Genomic DNA, 20,915 nt, shown 5'->3' with positions numbered 1-20,915 from the left:
TACCGGGGAGATGTGTCCCCTACCTGTCCTCTCCTTATAGTCCTGGAAACGGCATAATTACGGTGGTGGTGATTAAATAGCTGGTGCTTTTCTCGTTTTGGTGACAGACCCCGCAGAGGGGGAGGGTGCTCAGAGCTAGGAAGCAAGAGTTAAAATGAAGTTAAAGTACAAACAGAAGCACATAGCTGACATGCTTCAAGTTTAGACAGTACAAGATATGCAAATGCACAGGGCTGTGCGGTATTGACATTTTGAGGTCATAGTGATAGGAATGTATTATTTATAGGATTGGGTTGCACTAGGCCGATAAACTACATTTTAAATCCTAGGCGTTTGTAAGTGATAAGATTTATATATGTGTTTACACTATATATGTGTGTGTGTGTATACACACGTTTTATATAGTGTTTTATTGTTTCACAATTAAGATTCCCCCTGACCACCATTAGGATGGGGACACCCCTCTCCTGGTGTGTGCTGCAGCCTCCCTGGCTGCTGTTAGCAATGGCTGGGGGCAAAGGAGGCCGGGGAAGGGACTCACAGAGTTTGCAGCACTGTTGTGATCTCTGCTTTTTCCCCGCTGCGTCCTCTTCCTTTCCCCATATGTCCTTTCTGGCCACAGCTCACCCTAGAAACAGCATTTGCCTCTTTGCAGCCCCATGCAGCTCTCTGTCTTTCTGCCAGGAACTGTTCCCACCCTTTCGCTCCGACAGGCTCCTGAAATGGGGGAATCTCTGTGGGTGGGGGGTAAGAAAACAGATCGTTTCTCATGTAAATTTTATCCAGTCTCTCTGCACTTTCTATCCCTCTTTTTCCTTAGCCAATTCTAGCTGAGGAAAAAAAAAAGATTAATGGCATCTAAAATGGGAGGGGTGGGGGGAGAGAAAGCTAGAGGCAAATTTCCACATCCCCTTCCTCTGGGCATCCTGGTGGGTTTTCCATAGAAACTTTCACACAGCGGCCAGACAGATGCTTAAAGGGGATGGAAGAAGATAATGCAACCATGATGGGAAAACAATTGCATCCCCAGCTTTCTACCTCTATTAAAGGCTCCTTTGCCTTTGCACAGAGGCCCTCAGCTCCCTGTCCCCGCAGAGCCCTCTCCCTTCACTCTGACCATGGGGATGCTCCTGCAGCAGCAGTGTGGAAGCCATGGGAAAGCTGCTCCTTTGGCTTCTGGAAGTGAGAACTTGGTTTCCCTGCAGGGAAAAAACAGCAGCCTTTGTGCCTGCCTGGCTTCCCTAATGTGGAGAAAATTCCCATTAATTTTGTGAGGAAACATTTTGTTATGCGTGTTTCAACAAAACATTAAAAATCCTACGCATTTTTTTTTTTTTTTCAGAAATCCCTCTCTCAGTTTGACAGCCTCGCTGGAGCCCCAGCCAGGCCTGCCTGAGACAGCACAGAGAGGCCTCCCTCTCCCTTCTCCCTCTCTGTTGGCTGCTCTTTTCCTGTCTAATCAATTATCTCCCTAGCTAGTCCTTCTCAAAGGTGAGAGCTCATTATGCATATTCATAAATCACAGCTCCCAGACCTGACACTGATTGATGTAATCATCTCCCGCTCGCTCCCTGTCTGCGCGGGGCCGGCCGGAGGAAGCAGCGGCGAGGAGGAGGAGGAGGAGGAGGCAGGAGAAAGAGACTTCCAACTTGTCAGAGCCCGTTGTGGTGGGAGCGGCCGGCCGGGCGTAGCGGGCCGTGTCAGGCTCGCCATTGAGGGCGGCCAAAGTGCCCATCACGGCCCGGGATGAGGCAGGAGAGAGCCCTGGGAGCTGGGAAACAGCGCTGAGCCGCCTCCAGCACAGCGAGCTGCTACGCAGGCAAATTCACAGGAGTATGGAAAAGATCCAGCACGATTTTAACAATCTAGCATCACACCATGCATTAAAATACCCTCCCAAATCTTTCACGTTAGCTGATGCACGTGCTGTTGTTTTCCTTGGATACTTATCTGTAAGAACAGATATATGTGGTCTGGATTCTGATCACGAGCATTTAGATATGCGATATAGCAAATATCTTCAATCCTCTATCCTCAGTAGTTATACTGTATTAAAAAAAAACCAAATTTGTCAAGTATGTAAGTTGCTGTTGGAAGGGTTTGGGAGCAAAAGGGCTCCTCCAGCTCAGACTACCAGCTTTCCAGATGGGAATGTGTATCTCAGCTATGACTGGTTTTCCAGTGTGTATACTTCAGTATGTCAGTGTTCAAGATGTTGTTCAGATTATGTGGTTTACCTGTATGGTTAATATTTACACTTTTAAAATACCTCTTTTATCATTTTGATCCAAACTATCAGTGTATTAAAGTAATAATACAAAAATATATGCCCTGGTAATCATAACAAGATACAAATCAAAGGGAGCCCTAATCAAGTACTTTTGAGAGTGTTATCTTCCTTGTTAACAAATGGTAATAAGAAAATTAGGGCTTATAGCTTGCTTGTGTTTTATCTAAGAAAACCAATAAAGATATCAGATGTTCTTTGTTTTATATGTTTGAATGTAAAGCAGAATAATGAAGAACATGTACCTTCTAAGGCTTCATTTGCTTTATGGGCATTAACCCTTTAGGATGCCAGTGAAATTCTGAATTTGCAGAATGAGAACAAGCCTGTGCTGCCACCCAGGGTTTTAAGGCCCAGCTTTGCTATAGTCAAGACAACATACTTTTTTATTAAATGCTGAAATTGGAACAAAGCAACAATGGCCGCTTGCTAGCTGTGCATGTCCAACAGGCCTCTTTACTATTCAGCAAATGGAAGATATTAAACAACATTTTGCTTAAAGGTACACTGAGGCCATTTCCATTAGGACATGGTGTCATTCATTTATTCACATGTTAAGTGGATGTCCTTGTGGCTAATGAGTAATAATCAACAGTGACTCCACTTTATTCCTTTGCTCCCAGCAATGTTAAATACTCTGATGGAGTCTCTTTGCTGACACACTAGAGAATATGGTTAAAAAGTGCTAAAGGACATTTGCAGCGTAGAGCAGCCACGTGCACACATGCTGGAAATGGCACTTTTATTACAATCTATTCTATTAGGCTTTGTTCCTGTTTCAGGCATGGCACGTGGAAACTGCTGATATTTATTTGAAGGTACTTTACTCCTTAAAAGCCGGAAACTCTTTCAATTTGAGACCAAATATGGTTATTGCTGGGAGATGAGCTCTTGTCCAGCTGGTTTCTGAAAAAAATCAGACTGCACCTTACCATAGCTCTACATTTGGTGCATGATTTCAGGTAAATCCTTAGTGGAGGAGGGATTTGGGACAGAACCTTTCCTGCAAAAAATCTAGTTTGACATTTATTTTATAAAATAAAGTAACTCCCCTACTAGTTTATTAATTTTATTACATCAAATGGCAGCAGCTAAGTAGACTAATAAAATATATTAATCTGTATTTTTTCCTTTGCATGATTGCTTACACAGGAGTCTGCAGCTTGGTTGTCTCCCATGTCAATTCCTAAAGTTTGAAAGGTATAAATGAATCATTCTTGGTCCTGATTAAGCTTAAGTTAGAAATAAAATATGTCAATCAATCTGGTTGGAAATGTTCCTGCTGTCTAAGTTGGTTATGCAAAACACTCTAAGGTGTGTAGGCATGCTCAATTAGGTCAAGGGATCTGATGGCACTCCCAGCCATAAATGTATGTCACTCGGATTCCTCATTATTTTTAGCAGTGGTGAAAATGCATGTCAGTAGGCCAGCTAGCCAGGCTAGAATAAAATTACTTACTGGGTATGCATAAACCTGAGATTTTAATACATAAGTATAATACTTATTTTCAAGCAAAACAGTGAAAAGAAAAGAACTGTCTCTCAAATATATGACTCACTCTATTGGATTTCTCAGGGATCATTAGTATAATTCATGCTGGACTTTGCAATACTCAAGATACCTTAGCAGTAAAATTTAAGTGCCTAAAAACATAGATGTAATGTGAAATTAGATACAAGGAGTAAAACATTGATTTTCTCTGTTACAGTCTAACTTGCTTCCAAGAAAGATAAAGCTTCACTAGAAGATTAGACCAAACCCATTCCAAAATAATTTAATGAAAAAGGACACTTGAGATGGCTATTGAACAGCAGCACCAGTGCAGGTCTTCTCAGATGGAGACTTTTGCAAGTGATTCCTACAGAAGACAATGCCAGAAATGTTTGCTTGATAGACAGATTCCCTCTGGTGCGCTAAATCATAGCCTGATACTTACAGAAATGTTTTTGTGCAGTTACAGGGGGAAAAAATGTGCAGAAAAGAAAATTTCAGCACTCATTCCTGCCCTTCTGCACCTGGTGTAGTTGCTGAGGTCACCTGAATTGGTTAAATGACCAGGGTTAAATCCTCTGGTTTTAAACTTTCCATACTGGTACTTTGAACCCACACCGAGGCCTTGGGCTTGGGTACAAGAAATGGAACGAGAAACCAGCTAAACAGGAGTCCAGCCTGGTTTTGTTATGCAAAAACCCAAGCAACCAAACCTAAATGCAGGGAACTGGTAAACTAAAAGAAAAATATTGCTTCCAAGAACCACAGGCAGGACCAGTACCTTAGGTAAGGCTTCTTAAACAGAGGTCTCAAACATGGTGTTAAAGATGGCAGTGTTCCTTTAAGAGCAGCACCACGCAGCTAATATTTTCTTTACTGCTAATAAAACACAATTAAATCTCATGAATTAATATATTCACTTCGGGAAGAATTCCCATTCTTTTCTTCAGATATCAAAATGGAGCCATCATCAGTCAGTTAGTTAAATAGGGGAATCCGGAGAGTAAGTAAATGGAAGAGCTTTCAAATGCAGGGCTGAAAATGCCCAATGAATGTGTAGGGGGCTTCAATAAAAAGATTTTGACTTGTGTTTTCACCCCTTTCCCACTTTGCTCATTGTTTACTGACACTGCTGTGGACACAGTATTCAGTCCCTGCCCGCCCCAGCCCTGGGATGTAAAAATGTCATCTCTATTGTGCTGCCGGGCTGGCTTTGATGCTGCCGCAGCCCTTTGTGTGCCCTTCTCAATCCCTTTATAAGGCTGTCCTGATTGTCCATACTGCACATCGCACAAAAGCTCGTCTTATTGAGAAAATAAAAAAGTCAGAGAGGGGCCAAATGACGGGAGATTGGGCCTTTGCTGTAAAAGACCTACTATTCACATTCAGCAGTCATTTTTTCATCAAGGAATTGCAAAGTTGGGATTGTGACTGTGCCAGCAAAGCCATTTTAGACACTTTCTTATTAAATTTTTATTTATAATTACTTTTATAATTACTTTTCTTTTTCTCTTTAATAGCTCACGTACTGCTGAGGACAAACATTAAATCTTAGAAAAAATTGTGGAGGGTATTTTCACCTTTTCAAAGAAAACTGCTGTATAACTCACATGTGCACAATTCATCTGGGAAGTTCAGACAGATTGTGTGGAAATTCAACTACATAAAAACTACAAAAAAGGCTTCTTTTGATAACAAAAAAAGTCAGAAATGGACCCTATCTCCCCCTGCTACATAGGAGTGTACACATTTGCAACCCAGAGCTGGAGACAGAGGGCTTAAATTGCCAGTCTGGAAAACCTCTATGTGCTGTTCTTCCACCTAATGCTATCCTAACTTGTACTGAGTGTCTGTGGGCAGCATGGAGACAAAGGCTGGATAAGGTCTTATTCTTTGGGAATGGGCTATCGGAATGGGAGGACGGTGATTTCATGGCTTTTGTTGCTGAGGTTAGGGACCGAATTCTCTCACTGAATTAGAATAGTAACAAGTGGGACTGGGGATCTCTGGGGCTTTTGTAGTGCACTCATCTGAGAGATTGCGCTTTTCTCAGCCCTTCAGATTTATTTTGCCAAAGTTACAGGGCAATTATGGAAATGCGCCCTTTGAAGCCGGGCCGATTTCTCTTTATTTTGTCTCCCCCCACCCCAAGGAAAATCTCCCTTGCCTCCATTCTTCAGCAACTTGGCAGTCATTAGGCAGCAGGGTTTTGAGCGGCCATTCAAATATTCTTTCGAATAGTGCTAGAAAGTTTTAATAAATATGTGTTGAAAATAGACTTTGGAGCTTTTTGGGAAGGAAGTGTAAAATAGCACCACGGTAACAACATCCCAGAAATCAGGTTCTGTGTGTGTGAGGTGCCAGAACATGAGATGCTTCCCATGAAAAGCAGCTCAGTGCTCTGGGATGGGGGCTGGCCAGTGGCATGGGGGTGTTTGGCCAAGTAACCACCTGGGTGCTCCTGCCTTGCTCCTGGCAGCTCCACACCAGCACCGTGCCCCTCGTCCCTCACACGTCCCTAACAGGAGGCCCAGCACAAACAGAATTGTACTTTCACACCTTTGTACATTATCTATCATCAGAGCTTGGAATCTTGATGCTGCATGTGAACTAAGAGAACTTTTTAACCTTACTTGCTACACTAATGAAGTAAATATGTCTGAAACCAGATGGTGAGACCTGTAGCTAGGCAGGTTGTGACTAGTTTTGCCCAGAAACTTGGTTCTGTACATCTCTTTTTACTCTCTACTCCCTTTCCTTATTTGTATCAGTACTTTGCCCTTTTGAGATAAACTGGTGTTTTTCTGAGCCATTTAACAAATGTTATGGGCCAAATTCAGACTTGGCATTAGAGGGAAGAGATACTTTTGGTGTCCCTGAAAGTTATATGTACTTACACAGGGCCTGGCATCAAATGTGGACTTTCCATCATCACCAAAACATGGTAGAAATATGAAGACTTCTTGCCTGAGTTTTGTAACTGAGCTACAAATACATTTTTTGCTCTCTATAGGGTTTGTGGGTGATCCTTGGACCACATATTTAGCAACATGGAACATAAAGAGATTTATGTTTTCTGGATGTTAGGGCTTGCAGATTTAGGAGCAGAAAATTCCTCTTAACTGTGAATGTGTTTAAAAGAATGAAAATCCAGCTCAGACCTCTACAGATGTGTGTTTACAATAAAGTAATACAAATATTTCCCATGATGGGTGCAGAAGGTTTAATGTCACTTCTGTAATATGCAGTATTGCATACAAAGGTGTAACAATTTTCATGTGAGCTGGGCTTAGTGGTGTGGCAGAAGGTGCCACTGGAGACCATCACATCTCTAATCCTCTCCTCATCCTCCTCCCCTAGTTCCCTTTCACACATCCAAATTTCTTCTCCAGCCTCACACGAGTGCTTCCAATACTTTCCCTCTCCCTCTGTACCTTCCCCCAATCTGGGAGCATCTCAAATATTCTGGAAATCAACACATTATTGGGATCCAGTAATCTGTCCAAACTGGATCTGTTGTTTAAAAGCCCTCCAAGAGCGTTGGGGTGTCTGATTCATTTCAATGTGTACCTGGATCTGGTGTGTAATAGAGAGAGGAGGACTAGTGGGACGCAGACCTAGGTTCAGGTTTGAGGTAAAAGCCTTAAAATGTGTTTAGGTTCTAATGTGCTGGTCTACTCCAAGAGCATATCTAATCTTAAAAAGTCAGGTTAAGAAAAGGCAAACCTGCTAATAATATTAAGAAACTCCTGCTAACAATATTAAGAAGCTCTTCCATACATAGTAGGGAGTTGACTACTCTGAAAAATGGTAGTATTTGTGCCATCTGGCATAACCCTGGGAAACATGCAATGGGGCAAGTGATGATGTTTTGCTAGGGAAATAATCTAGGGAAATTATTGCAATCCTTCCATTTCTGCCTTTAACAATTTCTATTTCTTTCTTTCTTTCTAAATCTGCATAAAAAACAAATAGCACACTTACCTTTTGAGCCTCAAACTTGTCACAGAGTCTGGCTTTCTCCTATTTTAGGCTTTAAACACCAATAATTAAGAAGACTTTGAATGGTAATTGCAAATGCAGTTGCTGAGCACAGGGCTGGCCAGCTTCCCCAGGTGAGGGCCCTTGAGCAGTCAGACTTCTCCTCCCTGGCAGCTCCAGCCTGCAGGTGGTTTGGGGGATGCCTTGTATTAATCTGGCCTTGAGGCCACAGAGACATAGATCACCGTGACGAAGTCTCTGCCTGCAGGAAAAGGTCACAGATTTTGAATACTTTAGATATTTTGCCAGCCACTTCTGAAGATTGTAAAGAAAATGGGTTTCCATGTTCAGTGCTGTCAAAAGTGACCCTCAGGATGCAATGCTTCTCTTTGTGCTTGGGTCAAAGCCCAAATAGGTAGGGCAGTCAGCAACAGGGTGAGATCTTCCAGATGCCTTGTCTTACAGACAATTCTGGCTCATCTGGGCTGAATTTTAACCCCTGTGCCTTATATTTGCTTTGCAGTGCAAGCAAAGCAGCAGGTCAGAATTATGACTTTCAGCGTCTCAAAGGTTCAGAAATTGAGGGATGAGCATTATAAACTGTAAGGATCAGCTCATTTATGGTACAAGGAACAGCACCTCCCCACTAATTCTACAAATAGACTTTAGATATGGGTGTCTACTATTTGACTGTCAGTGGGAAGTGTATATCTCATGAGGCTCTGACCTGGTTATCTCCTAACCCCGCGCAATTAATCACCAGCATCTAATAGGGAGTAGCTGTGCACAGCAGCAGTTGGTGTCCGGCCTCTTCACAACAGTGCTTTCACCTTGTCTACAACCATCAGGCCTATAGCTTTCCTCAGCGTGGGACCACTACTTTCTTTGGGCAAGGCACAAAATCAACCTCTCTGAACACACCAATTCCTGTCACTTACAAAAAAACCCAGTGAAACAAAACATAAATCCTTACCCAAAACAGAGAATGTTGGGCAGTAAAGTCACCGAACACCAAGGTCTCAGTTATCAGCTGTGCTGCATAGAGGGCAGAACAGGAAGGGTCATCATCCCCCCTCCATGTGTGCTGTGTTTCTCGTGCCTGTCTGCAGGACAGGATGGGGAGAGGACCAAAATCTGCCATCCTGTCAAGCTGGTAGGGAGTGCTGGGGGCTTTCCCACTGCTTCTGTTGTAAGCAAGAGGAATAGCTTTGTCTGCAGTGGGCTTGTGCAAAGTTGGAGTAAGGTAGTGGAGAATCAGGCCCCATTGATTCTTTGTAGTACTGGAGCTTTGTTTTGAAGTGCAATAAAAATACAGGTGGCAGAGGAGATAATGCATGGTACCGTTCCTTTGGGACACTCGGAGAGACAGAAAGGAATTCCAAAATAAGGAGTGTGGGGTTTTTTTTTCTAGCATTGATCACAAACACTGGTTCAAGAAAACACCCAGAAGTAGTAAATATGTAAATTTGTTATGAAAGAAGAACCTACAAGTACCCACTATGTTAGAGAATTTCTTTAAGGATATTTGATCCTCATGCAGAGTTTATCAGATTGTGGTTTAATTTGCACATTCAGGGTTTCTTGGCTGGTTATTTTTGTGTTATTTTGCTTTTTTTAAGGGGGGGGTTCCTTTTAAAAAGCTTTTCTTTCTCTTCTGCCTAAATACTTGTACTGGAGGTATTGCACTTCTGCTGAGATACAAGAAGTATGTTTACAGGGTAATATAAATCAGGTTTGGAGATTACCAATTTCATATAAATTAGATGGGAGAATACTGTTCCGCTATTTTGTTGTCTAAATTATATGGAAATTGGTCTTATGCAAGGAGTAAGTTCTCACAGAACAGGGCCCTTAGGCTTTTGGTTTAATTATCATAAGCTTCCATTTAATTAAACTTATTAAATGGTTTGGTGTAAGAGCAGACTATCATTTGCAGAAGCTTTCTGAAACAGAAAAATATTTATGCCCTAGCTGCTTGGGAAGGAAATAACACTTTTCTTCAGAGATGTTTCCCTCAGTTTAAGGGTGAGGGTCACCTGGACCATCCTCACAGGAACATTCAAACTCTTTGCACCCAGAGGCATTTCAACCTGTTCCTCACTACAGAGCCAGCAAGTTCAGCTTGTCCTGCACCTGGTATTTCACTTTACAGGCCAGAAATTATAGGGCAGCGTTGGCATAAGAAGTAGTGGATGTAAGCGAACCAGGAATACTGGGAACTAAAAGAAAGCCCTAAACCATCAGAATAGTGAGGCTTTGGAGCACAACAGATTACCAAATCATCCAACAAAAAAAAACCCAGTCCAACTCCAAAATAAGAACTTACTTGCTTTCATCAGATCAGTTTGATATTGTAATTGATAGGTAGTTTGGGTGTTTCATGATATGCTGCCTGTATGAACTGGAGATGGGACTCAATGACTGAGGAAGCCTCTTCCAGCCTTCTGTTCATGGACAATCCTTTTGTGAGGCTTTACTCTCCTGAAAATAGCTAGATAATGGGATTGACCCCAGCTGTCCTGGCCACTTTTATATACAACCATTGTCCATGTATCATTTTAAGCAGGAAAGCCCTTATCTGAGGCACAGATATTATAAAAGTCCTCATTCTGATGAATCTGACTCAGTGGCTTCCTACAGAACCCTGCCTTTATTTACCAAGTCTATAGCACAGTTTCTGGAAAATGCTACACCCCTTGTTTTATTCAACAAAATTTAAAACTTTGGGTTGAAAAAATATACTTATTGATACTATTTTTCCTGCTACATTGTTGTGGAGTAGCACTATGCATTTGTGCTACTGTGTAGTGACTCCTTTAAAAGGAATAATTAGAAGAATAACTAGCTGAACATGTGAAATAGAGATGCTTCTTCAGGGACATGTGAGAGGCTGATTAATAAGAGAAAGGAGGGCCCCTGAGTGTCAGGGACCTAATAAATATATTTAAGGACAAAAAGGTAGAAAAAGAAAGTACACATTACTAATGTTGATAGAAAGCCTTAACTGCCTAATGCATTTCAGAAATTGCTTGAGAATAGTTAATCTGTGTGATAACATGACCCTCAGGGTTAGTTAGATCTGTGAATTCTTATCCCCCTGGGGACTTAGCAAGTTTCCAGAGAATCACTGCAAATTCTTATAAGGAAAAGGCATTCACAATTGGAAGATTTCATGCAGGTTTTGCTTCTGAATACTCATGTTACACAAACTCAGATTTACTGAGATAATGGCAGAGTGTGGAACTCAGTACTAGCCACGCTGTTAATTTAAAATTTCAATTTCTAAAAACACAATCAGGCACATTTGGATTTATTATGGGATCACATATAACTCTAGATGAAAGGAAGTGTTTTACCGTAACAATACTTGATTGCTTCTCTGTGCTAAATTAAACTGTGCACGTATATGCTGAAAAACAAATGTATCAGTTGCTATTTTCTTCATTTGATCAAGCATTTCTTACACACCCTTTACAAAAATTTCATGGGAAACTCACAGAAAAACCCACCTAACTGATATAGACTGGAACCATAAAGAGCTTAGTATTTGCAGCCTCACCAGTGTTTTAGGAATACTGCCAACGGGAAGGCAAAACACATTTTTGAGAGTTCAAAAGAAAATGTAGGCAGTGTAGCATACTACTGACCCCAGCAGTGGTGTGATCATCAGGTTCCTTCTCCCAGAGCCAGCAGGCACCAGTGCTGCTGGGGCATGAAACATATCCTTTTGTGAGCAGGGGAAGCTGGAAATGTGATTTCTGTTTTGCTTGAGATGCTGTGTCCCAGCTGGCCTAGGAGAGAGATGATAAACAAAATGTTTTTTACAGAAGGCAGTTTTTACACCACCATATAGGACTATGAGACTGGGATTTCCAAAGGAATTTAGAGCAGTTAGGCATCCAAATCCCACTGAAATTTCTTCTGAAATATATCAGCTGTAGAAGTTTGTGACACGTTATAGGAGAAGCTTTTTCTTTTGAAGAACAAGATGGATTCACTCTTCTTAATATGGGTGTAAATATGCAGAAAGGGGAAAAAGAAAGGAAATACTCTGAGTCTGCAGTTGGCAGTATCATGGATTGAAAGAACCTGCATGTTCTCATTTGTGTGGGGAATCTATTGATTCCTTCACACCCAACCAGTGGTTTTGCCCAGACTGTAATCCAGGGTTTGTGTTCCTGCACAGCATTAAAGAGGTGAGTGAGATCAGAGGGCAATGATCCTGAAAGTAAAAAGCAACCACACATTTTGTGCATGTATTTCTGACTAGATACCTTTGGCTCACTCTCTAAAGTAAAGCAAGTTTTGTTTCTAACAGTGACATTGATATAAATGGTACAGAAGATGTACTTTTCAGCTGATACTGCAAAATGGAGTGCTCACCACATAGTTGTGCATAGGAGGTCCTGCCCATACATATAATTTAACAGAAAAAAAAGAAGCTTTTGTACTAAGAAGTTACAGCTTAAAGCTTTCTTATTTGGGAAAAATCCAGCCTTTGTGCTCATATCCCAGTTATTACAGTAAAGACTTCCAAATGGGAGATATTTTAGAAGAAAACAGTACCAGAGTGATAAGGGTACTGTGCTTATTTTTCTTCAAGCATTGGTATGCTTTTAGTTCAAGAAGGAATTTTAAAAGGTTCTAGATGAGATGGTACAAATCAAACATATTCTTATAATATTTATATAAAATATGTCAAGAAAAAGGAATAACAGGGACTATTAAAACACATTGCCTGAGAAACAAGAACAATGGCAGGGCCAGATCTTATTGACCACAGCTTGATAGAGCAAGCATGGGACAAAAAAAATCATTTTAGAAACACAAGGTTTTACTAATTAAGAACATTTCCTTTGCCATTCCATGTAACTGCCCATTAAATGTGGCTTTTGAGGGAGGATGCATACCTAGAAGACTTGCATGATCTACCACTGCTAAAAATCTGCACACTGACCAAACCAAAGTAAAATCTCTTGTCTCTGGAATTAGTATTTCCTACTTTGGTATCCTTTCCTGTAGGGATATTAACATACAGATAACATTAACAGAATGAAAATTTATTAGCAATGACAGAAAGGCAAGGAAGATTGGTGAGTAAGATCCAAGGGTATGAGGGGAAAGATCAAAAAACATCACAGAGTCTATCATCAGTCTGTTCCTGGGTACCTAGGAGAGAAAGTGAAGCTTCAAAAAGATGAGAAGAAAGCTGATGATGGGTGACACAAGCAGCTCCTCTCCAGGACAATGACAGAACAGTAATTATAGACAACGATGACATGTGATGGAGAGCTTTACCCTCCAACTTTACAGGAAATGATCAGGGCAAAATACATGTATCAACACACACTGTGATAGGAGGGATAGAGAAAGAAAGGAAGGGTGAAAGGAATCCTCTGCCACTGCCCTATCACCATGCTTATGCTATCAGGAGTGAGAACAACCCAAAGCAAGAGAAGCAAAGAGATGTGTCCCTCTGCAGAAGACAAGCAAGGCACTTCTGAGCTGAATGTGTGTCCCTGTGTCCTGGATGGTGCTCAGCAGGAGCCTGCAAGAATCACAGATCAGTGCTGGACACTGCCAGCAATGACCCTGAAATGTGTGTGTTTATTTCAGTTTGTAATCCATATATTTATAGTCCTTCCTGTAGACTGAAGCCTGCTAAGAGAGCATTGCAGGAAATGTTTGAGCTGCAGAAACTCAGAACAAGTGCCAGTGTGGAAAGCCAGCCAGCAGCCTCTTCCCAGAGCATCCCAGAGCACCACAGGGCAGCTCTGCTCCAAGGAGGGGTTTGGTGTCCCCCGGGAACACCTGGCTGGGCTCATTCTCACCCTGCTGCTCACAGGGCAAGGGCAAAGGCAGGTGGGTGAGCAGGGGCACGGTGGGAGTGCCCTGTTGGGGTGGGATGCTGCTGTGAGGAGAGGCATGGCCATGGACAAGCACCAGATGTAACCCAAGAGCCTGCTGCCAGCTCACTGAGAGAGAGGTTTTGTCCAAAGACAAACACATGCAGAAATGTTCCCTGTTTACATGCACGTACACATGCTCACTCTCACACACACAGATACTGTAAGGCTCAATAAAAGATCAAAAGCAAATAAATGAAGCAAATTAATGAAAATGGAGTGTAAGACTGTAATCACACCCAACCATACAAACAAAAAAAAGAGCTCTGACCAAATTAGTATGTAATGCACTACTTCAGACAGATGTTTGAATAGGAACAAAAGGAAATAAGGAGGAAACTCATACAATGCTGGTTTGAGTGCTTTCAGGAATATGAAGGAAAAAAAAAAAGGATAATTTCCCATTTAGCCTGCAGCAGAAATAAGGCCAGATTCTGATCCATTGAAGATACTCTTCCCGTTGCCTTCAACAAAATCACCATCCAGCCTCTGCAATAACAGCTGAGAAACGTTTCCTGAACAAAAAAGGGCAGGGCTGTGTCTCCCTGGGCTGGGGGCTCCTGGGCATGGATTAGCAGTTAACCCAGGCACAGGCTTCTGCTAGACTCTCACAGTACTTCTCTTTCTGCCTCTCTTTTTATTGCCCACAGATTTTAACCATGAAAATCACAAGTGTTTTTTCTTTAGCATGTAGAATTTGAGAACATTTGTTTCCAGTTGTGATCATAAAGAGATAAACAAACTTCTGCTAGCATGACAGCTGCAGTCATGGCCACTGCAGCAAACATGGCACAGAGCACTGCATCTGCACAGGCACAACTGCCTCCCCAAAACTGCACAAGTTTCTCAATCTATTCTATCTACTTAAAGAAGAATTAACTATCTCTTTAGAGGGAGAGGGTACACAGAGTCATCAGTGATTCCCAGCAGTTCCATGTATTCCTGTTTCTGGTATCAAAATACTCAGTTTTACTGCAGTCACATAACTGGTTTTTGATATATTCCTTTAGGACATGCTGTATTGGATTTGGACTGATACTGATAAATTGTAAATTTGCCACCGTAATTTTGTCATTCTAGGATCTCATGCTTAGGCATTAGAAATGTGTGCTGTAAAATGTAATTTATACAAGAGATTAATGAAGTGGTCTTCTTGACTCCTCTGTTTTCCCATGCAGAAAGGCTTTCCCATTAGCATCACAACCTTGTTGTTTCTTTAAGTGCTACTCAGTTCTCTCCTTCACAGATGGGCAGCCTGAATTATTTACTGGTGCTGTGCAGGGTCATCAGTGACCCTCAGATCACACTTAGACTGCCAGATTGTCTTTAACATGAAGTCTTGGCTGTCACAGTTCTCTCCACTGCCTTCTCAAGATAGATCCAGAAGGTGCCTGGAGACAGCAAAACCTGCCCAATGATTCCTGTAATCTCAAAGCTGACACTTACCTTACCCTGCTGTTGGGCAGGGATGATGGCTGAGTCTCTTCAAATGCAGTTTTAAGAGTTGGATGAAGGATTTCTCGTCCAAACACTAAAATCAGTTCTTGACTCATTACACCAGATTGAGGAAAATGCCTTTTGGAAGCAAACAAAGACATTAGAGACTTTCCCATCCACTGATCTGAATGTGCCTGCAATCAGCTCAGGTGCAGGACTTGGTGCACTATCCTATCTGCACTTTGAATCTCTGAAGAACTTCTGAAGAAATCAACTCCCTGAGTGGCAAGATCATGAGTTTGCATACTGTGAAAGGCCAGAGTCCAGGAACAGAGCCACAAAGCTGAAACCTCATCCCTCCATATCTCAGTTCCATCTGAGAGCTGGGAAAAGGGAGAATGGCTTATCAGTAATTTTATACTCCAGAAGTGCAAGCCCAACTCCTCCACTGCCGTGCATGACAATTACTCATTACACTTCCAAATCACCCTGGAGTGTCATTCTGCTTTACTCTCCTATAAATGAGGCTGAGAGGCACTGGAGATCTGGAGCACTTGTGAGAATTACAGTGACACCACTGCAAATTGTCTTGTATTTTAGCTATCAAGGAAGTCAAAGGAACTGGCCCTTGCCAAGAAGTATCCTGCTGCTGCAGCAAGATCACTTGTGCTTCCAGCCTACCTCGTTTATAAAGTTATACATTTACTTTGGAAGTCAGCAGAGCTATCACAGATCTGAACTCCATGTAATTAGGAGACAGCATCAGGTGATAAAAATGCAGAGTAAGTCCTACCAAATGAGGCAGGGTTTGGTGGTCCTGGCTGCAAGGAAGAACACAGAACCAGAGAAAGTATATTCAACAACAAACTGCAAAAACTGCAGTTGGCTGTGACACCCACCTTGATGGTTCTTACAACATTATCATAAGTTATCTCATCTGTCCTGTTCCCTTTTACCATCTGTCCAGCTCCCTTTCCAGCCCTGTAAGTACTCTTTGATCTGGTAATCCTTGCTTGGTCCCCAAAGAGGTGCCTCTGTAGTTTGCTTTTTTGTTTGTTTTGTTTTCATTTGTTGGTTTGGGGGTTTTTGTTTTGGTTTGGTTTTTGTTGGCTTTCTTTTTTAAATTTTATTAAAATAATTTTTATTTCCTGATGCCGAAAAATAAATGTGGAAATTCATTCAAATAATTAAAGGCTTATTATTAAAACAGAAAATACCAGATAAGTTAATTAAAACATTTGATTTTTAATACACTGTGTTTTTCCATTATTTTATACAATACACCAGGATAAAAGTGAGACGTTCTTAAAGTGAATATATTCAGAGGCTCAACTTTTCTTCTAACTACAGCAGAATGGAAACTAGGAATTGTTTAACAGACTAACAGATAGAGAAAGATTTAACAAAATTAACAGATGCCAACAAACCTCCATTTATCCCCAAATTGCATATATTTCTTTAAAGTTGCATCTAATGTTTTGGGGAAAACTAATCTACTTGATTGAGTATATACATACTTGTGTGAGGCAACAACAAAGTTTGGATTTTATACCAAAATATTTTTGTAATTGCCCCTGAAAGGCAGCAATTTTCTGATGCTGTATTAGAACATAATATAATACCCCTTAGCTGCTGAATACATGTCTGGGGCCAAGCAGCCCTGGAACAGTATTTATGCTAATTAAATCTAATTTCTTTGCAAAAGTTTTAGTCTTAGCAAACAATTTAAACTTAATGTGTACCTTTCAATTTACCTTTCTTCTTATGTCAGGAAAGTATTTGCAGCAACATTGTCATTAGGCAGTTATGTTTGTGATATTAGGTACATATGATGGCAATTAGAGGCAGAACCTCCAAAAATCCTGGTAGTATACCCAGGCATGGCTATAGCTATTTTTAGCAGATTTATACTTAGGGCATCAAAGAATGTCACAAAAGAAGAAAATATGGTAACTGTTGCTTTAAATTATAGCTATCATTACTTCAAAAGGATATTCAATCAGAAACCACTGCAAACCTAAACTATTTATGTCTTCTGACACTGAAAGGAAAGTAGGCAGTTTCAGCCTGTCATCTCCTAATTCCTTTTTTTTTTCCCTCCTATTTTTTTTTTTTTTTGTGTGTTTAATAAAAGAAAAGTACTGTTTGGTCTAAGAAACAAGTTATAAGTCCAGGAGGAATGAGTTAGAACAGGTCTCCTGCTTGTTTTTGACCTTTCCCTGTCTGTCAGGCTCATTAAGTATTGCAGGTTCTTGGCTAGTTATTTTACAACAACTATTGGAAAAATGAAACAAACCTGTTCAATGATCTTGCTTTGGCTGCTTGGACATAACAGTCAGCAGTGTTTGCCCAGCAAAACAGTTCCTGTGTCAAGGTAGAGCTATTTCCCCCTACAAATCAAAAAGACAAAAGTGAAGCCACAGTTGCTTGCAGAGTAAATTTTGGACAAAATCCTAAGATCATGATTAAATTGTCCACGGGGATTCCTGACCTCTTCTGGTAACAAGAACACACCTCCCTGTAGTCAAATGTTTAAAAGCAAGGAGCTTTCTGTTCAACAAAATGTTTAGAGTTTGGCCATGGGATGGACTGAAAAAACTAGCAGGAGTTTCAGGAGGTAAATATATTTTAAAAAAATTAAAAATTCTTTATGGGCCTGCTACCCCTTCCTCTCCAGAGGCACTCAATATGTTGAGCAAAGAGTGACAAGGTGTCATTAAGTTTAGAAATAAAATTACAAAAAAAAGAGAAATGCCTACAGAAGAGTGAAAGGTATCTCATGACAAGAAAGAGGAGAAAAAGATGTGTTCTCTGTGCAAAATACATTCCCAAGGCAAAATGAGCACCTTGTATTCCCTGCTGTAGGGAAGAAGGCAGGCACAGAAACCTGCAGTTGGGAGATGGGTGGGTGCAGGGGAATGACAGATAACTTTGTGGGGCAGGCTTTGGGGGCAGCAGAGTCTCAGTAATTTTGCCAGGCAGATGCCAGCAGCTCACAGCTCGTGGGGCTCCTGTCCCATGACAAAGCAATGAATTACTGAGTTTGAATTACAGCCCTTCCATCACACAGATATGTGTACATGAGGCAAGAGCAAAAGAGCCCAAAGCAAGAATCAAGCCTGTTTGGAATTTTCCAGAAAGTGGGACCATTGCTGAAGAACATTTCAATTTTGAATGGCACTGGTCACACCTGTGACAGTGACTGAGGATTTCTGTTGGGGTCTCTTCCCCATGGCAGTGCCTGGCTGGGAGTTGAGCCCCTCCATGATCAGATGTTTCTGGCTGATTGTTCTGCTCCCAGGGTAGTTGGCTTGAGCCCCAGGTACCTGGCAGAGCAGCACGAGTCAGGATCATGGCCCTGTGGAAGGCAGAGAGGTGTTTCAGAACATAACAAGGCAATTCCCAGCCCAGACAATTTCAGGGGGGTGTCCCATGGCAGAGGGTCCATTCAGTGCCTCTGGAGCAGCTCCATGGACCAGCATTCCTAATGCCCCTGACCCAAGTGCTGAAACCACCCTGGTTCTGCTTCATGTTCATCCTCTGCACCTACAGTGAGAGGGAGGTCAACATCAAACAGTTTCAGCACAGAACACAGGACCTGACATTTAGAGAAATGTCTGGTAAAAGCAAGCAAAGGAAAAACTGAGTGCAACATGTTGCCACAGTTCTCATCACTGGCATTTTAGCTATATTTCAAAACATGCATGTAGCATTTCTCATAATTTGCACTGGGCTTTTTAAAAGTTTTTTCTTGGTAGAATCTATTTGGGAAAAACACCCACATTTCTCTGCTTCCCTTCCCAATTCAGCAATATAAACTAATTAACAAAACAGTTTGTACTATTCATAGATTTGTACCAATCACCACAGTGAAAAAGCAAGTTAACCAACCCACATCTAAATATATAAATGGTTGACATCTGTCCTCAATAAGATTACTGACAGTAGTTTGCTTAGGCACAGAGTCCAGCACAGCTTCTCCCCAGCAAGATTGATGGGCTTTTTGGGCTGAAACATTGTCCCAGCTTAGTTATTTTTTTCTTTTCTGCACCAGCAGGAGAGAGTACAAAGACTAGGAGAAAGAGTAAATATCGTCCCTTATGTGAATTAAATAAATAAATACTACTAAGAAAAAATAGTCTCTGGACTGTTAAAAAGGAATTAAAGACTCAATGAAGAGACAAAAGTTACAACGTGGAGAAGTAGCTGCAGAATAAACGTAAATGGCAATAAAACCAGCAAAACATAAATGTTTCATTCCACAGGGCCACTGTCCTTTCCCGTGGGGACCACTGCACTTTTGAGGTGACACAAACTGCCCCCTGGCAGGGCAGGTATGGCTGGGGAGGCAGCAGGAAGGAGCTGCTGGCCCTGGAGCACAGCCCGTGCGCGGGGCAGGGGAAGGGCTCTCTGCCTGCTCATCACAGGTAACTACTGCTCTAGCAAATTGTTCCAGGGACTGGAATGCAGCAATAACTGAGCTAATTAGTGTGGGCTGTAATCTAGGAGGGTTCATTATGTCGCACACGTTATGACTCCTGGGTATTACTAAAGGGCTCATTTGTAGCAGTTGAGGTGAATTTCTCTGCGCACATATAACGTCACCCATGTAGCCATGGTAGAGTGGCTTTAAGATGATCTGACATAGTTAAAATCTCTGACTTTGAGCAGGGTTAAGTTTCCAGACAGTAATAAACAAATCAGCAAATAGTACAGATTTACTTCTTACCAGGAGAAGGGGGAAAAAAATGAAATGTAATGGCTACCTCAGATTGAAATGGCAAGTAAACTCTGTGACAGAACTACAAAGGAAACTAATAAATCATGCCAGAGGAAATATATACCATAATTAAAGACACACACACACACAAACTTGACAGAGACTTTACATTTCTGGGTACAATACCTGTTTACTTCATGGAACATGGAAAAAGTTTAATGGCTCCTTAAGAGAAGTCAGTTATTTATTATTTCTGCTCTAAAAGCCCCCATGAGCCTTCCCCCAGCAGGAAAGCAGGCCCATACTCTAGGTAACAAACCCGACCACATGAATTACAGAAGAAGACAAGTGCATAAAAGTGTATAAGCAGCTTTCATGCTACAATGCTGAAGTGAAAACCAGGTTATAATTAAGCTTAATTTAACCTCTAAAAAGGTCACAAATATAACCCCTATTATTTGCTTCACTTCAGGAGTTTCACACCAACTAGACATTTCACAGCCTTTGCTTTTATTATTGAAGAAGTTCGTTTCCGCACAGATACAAATATGCTTTCCCCTTTGACTTACATACTGTCTGATGTAAAAAAAAAAAAAATAAATAAATCTTCTGGAGAGCACTTATGCCTGTGCTTAACATTAAGCAGTCCTTAGAGCCCCTGCCTGCACCTTCTTAAATCAATATTAAAGCCTCTGTTAATTTTGTTTGTTCATGATCCCCACTCAAGGGGAAAATGCCACCATGACATTGACACTGGTGACTTCTGTGGTGTTCTATTCTGAGCACACTGATCTTCAGACCTGATCTAAAATTAACTGAAATGAATCAATTCTTTACTTGCTTTCATATGACTTGCATTGGACCTGCCTTCTTTTTAGGAGTCAGAGCTCAATGTTATTTTTTTCTCAGGTTCCTTTTGAAAAATTAAATTTTACAAAGTTCAGTTTATAAAGTAGAATATCAGAATTAAATTCTGCACGTAGAATATAGCACTGTTCAACTAGAAATGTCAAGTTGTGTATGAGGCTAGCATGAAAATGCTGCAGTATGAGTTGTGTTTGTTTCACTGCGATATGTTTTAGTGGCTGAAAG

At 41.3% G+C, this 20,915-nt stretch overlaps 1 long non-coding RNA gene across 2 annotated transcripts; it reads right to left on the bottom strand.

Annotated features, from left to right (window-relative positions):
* Positions 1-17,495, bottom strand: LOC102040209. 2 transcript variants are annotated; one of them, XR_265369.2, is made up of 7 exons: positions 17,400-17,495; positions 15,113-15,241; positions 12,671-12,776; positions 11,408-11,551; positions 7,764-8,022; positions 542-734; positions 1-135 (listed from the first exon to the last, which is right to left on the bottom strand). It is a non-coding gene; the product is annotated as an uncharacterized LOC102040209 (long non-coding RNA). The 2 variants fall into 2 exon arrangements; XR_265370.2 differs by lacking the exon at positions 12,671-12,776.
* Between the last annotated feature and the right edge of the window lie 3,420 nt (positions 17,496-20,915).

Source organism: Geospiza fortis, unplaced genomic scaffold (genome assembly GCF_000277835.1).
Source record: "Geospiza fortis unplaced genomic scaffold, GeoFor_1.0 scaffold97, whole genome shotgun sequence".
Taxonomy (NCBI): Eukaryota; Metazoa; Chordata; class Aves; order Passeriformes; family Thraupidae; genus Geospiza; species Geospiza fortis.
This window is presented reverse-complemented; position numbering and strand designations above follow the sequence as displayed.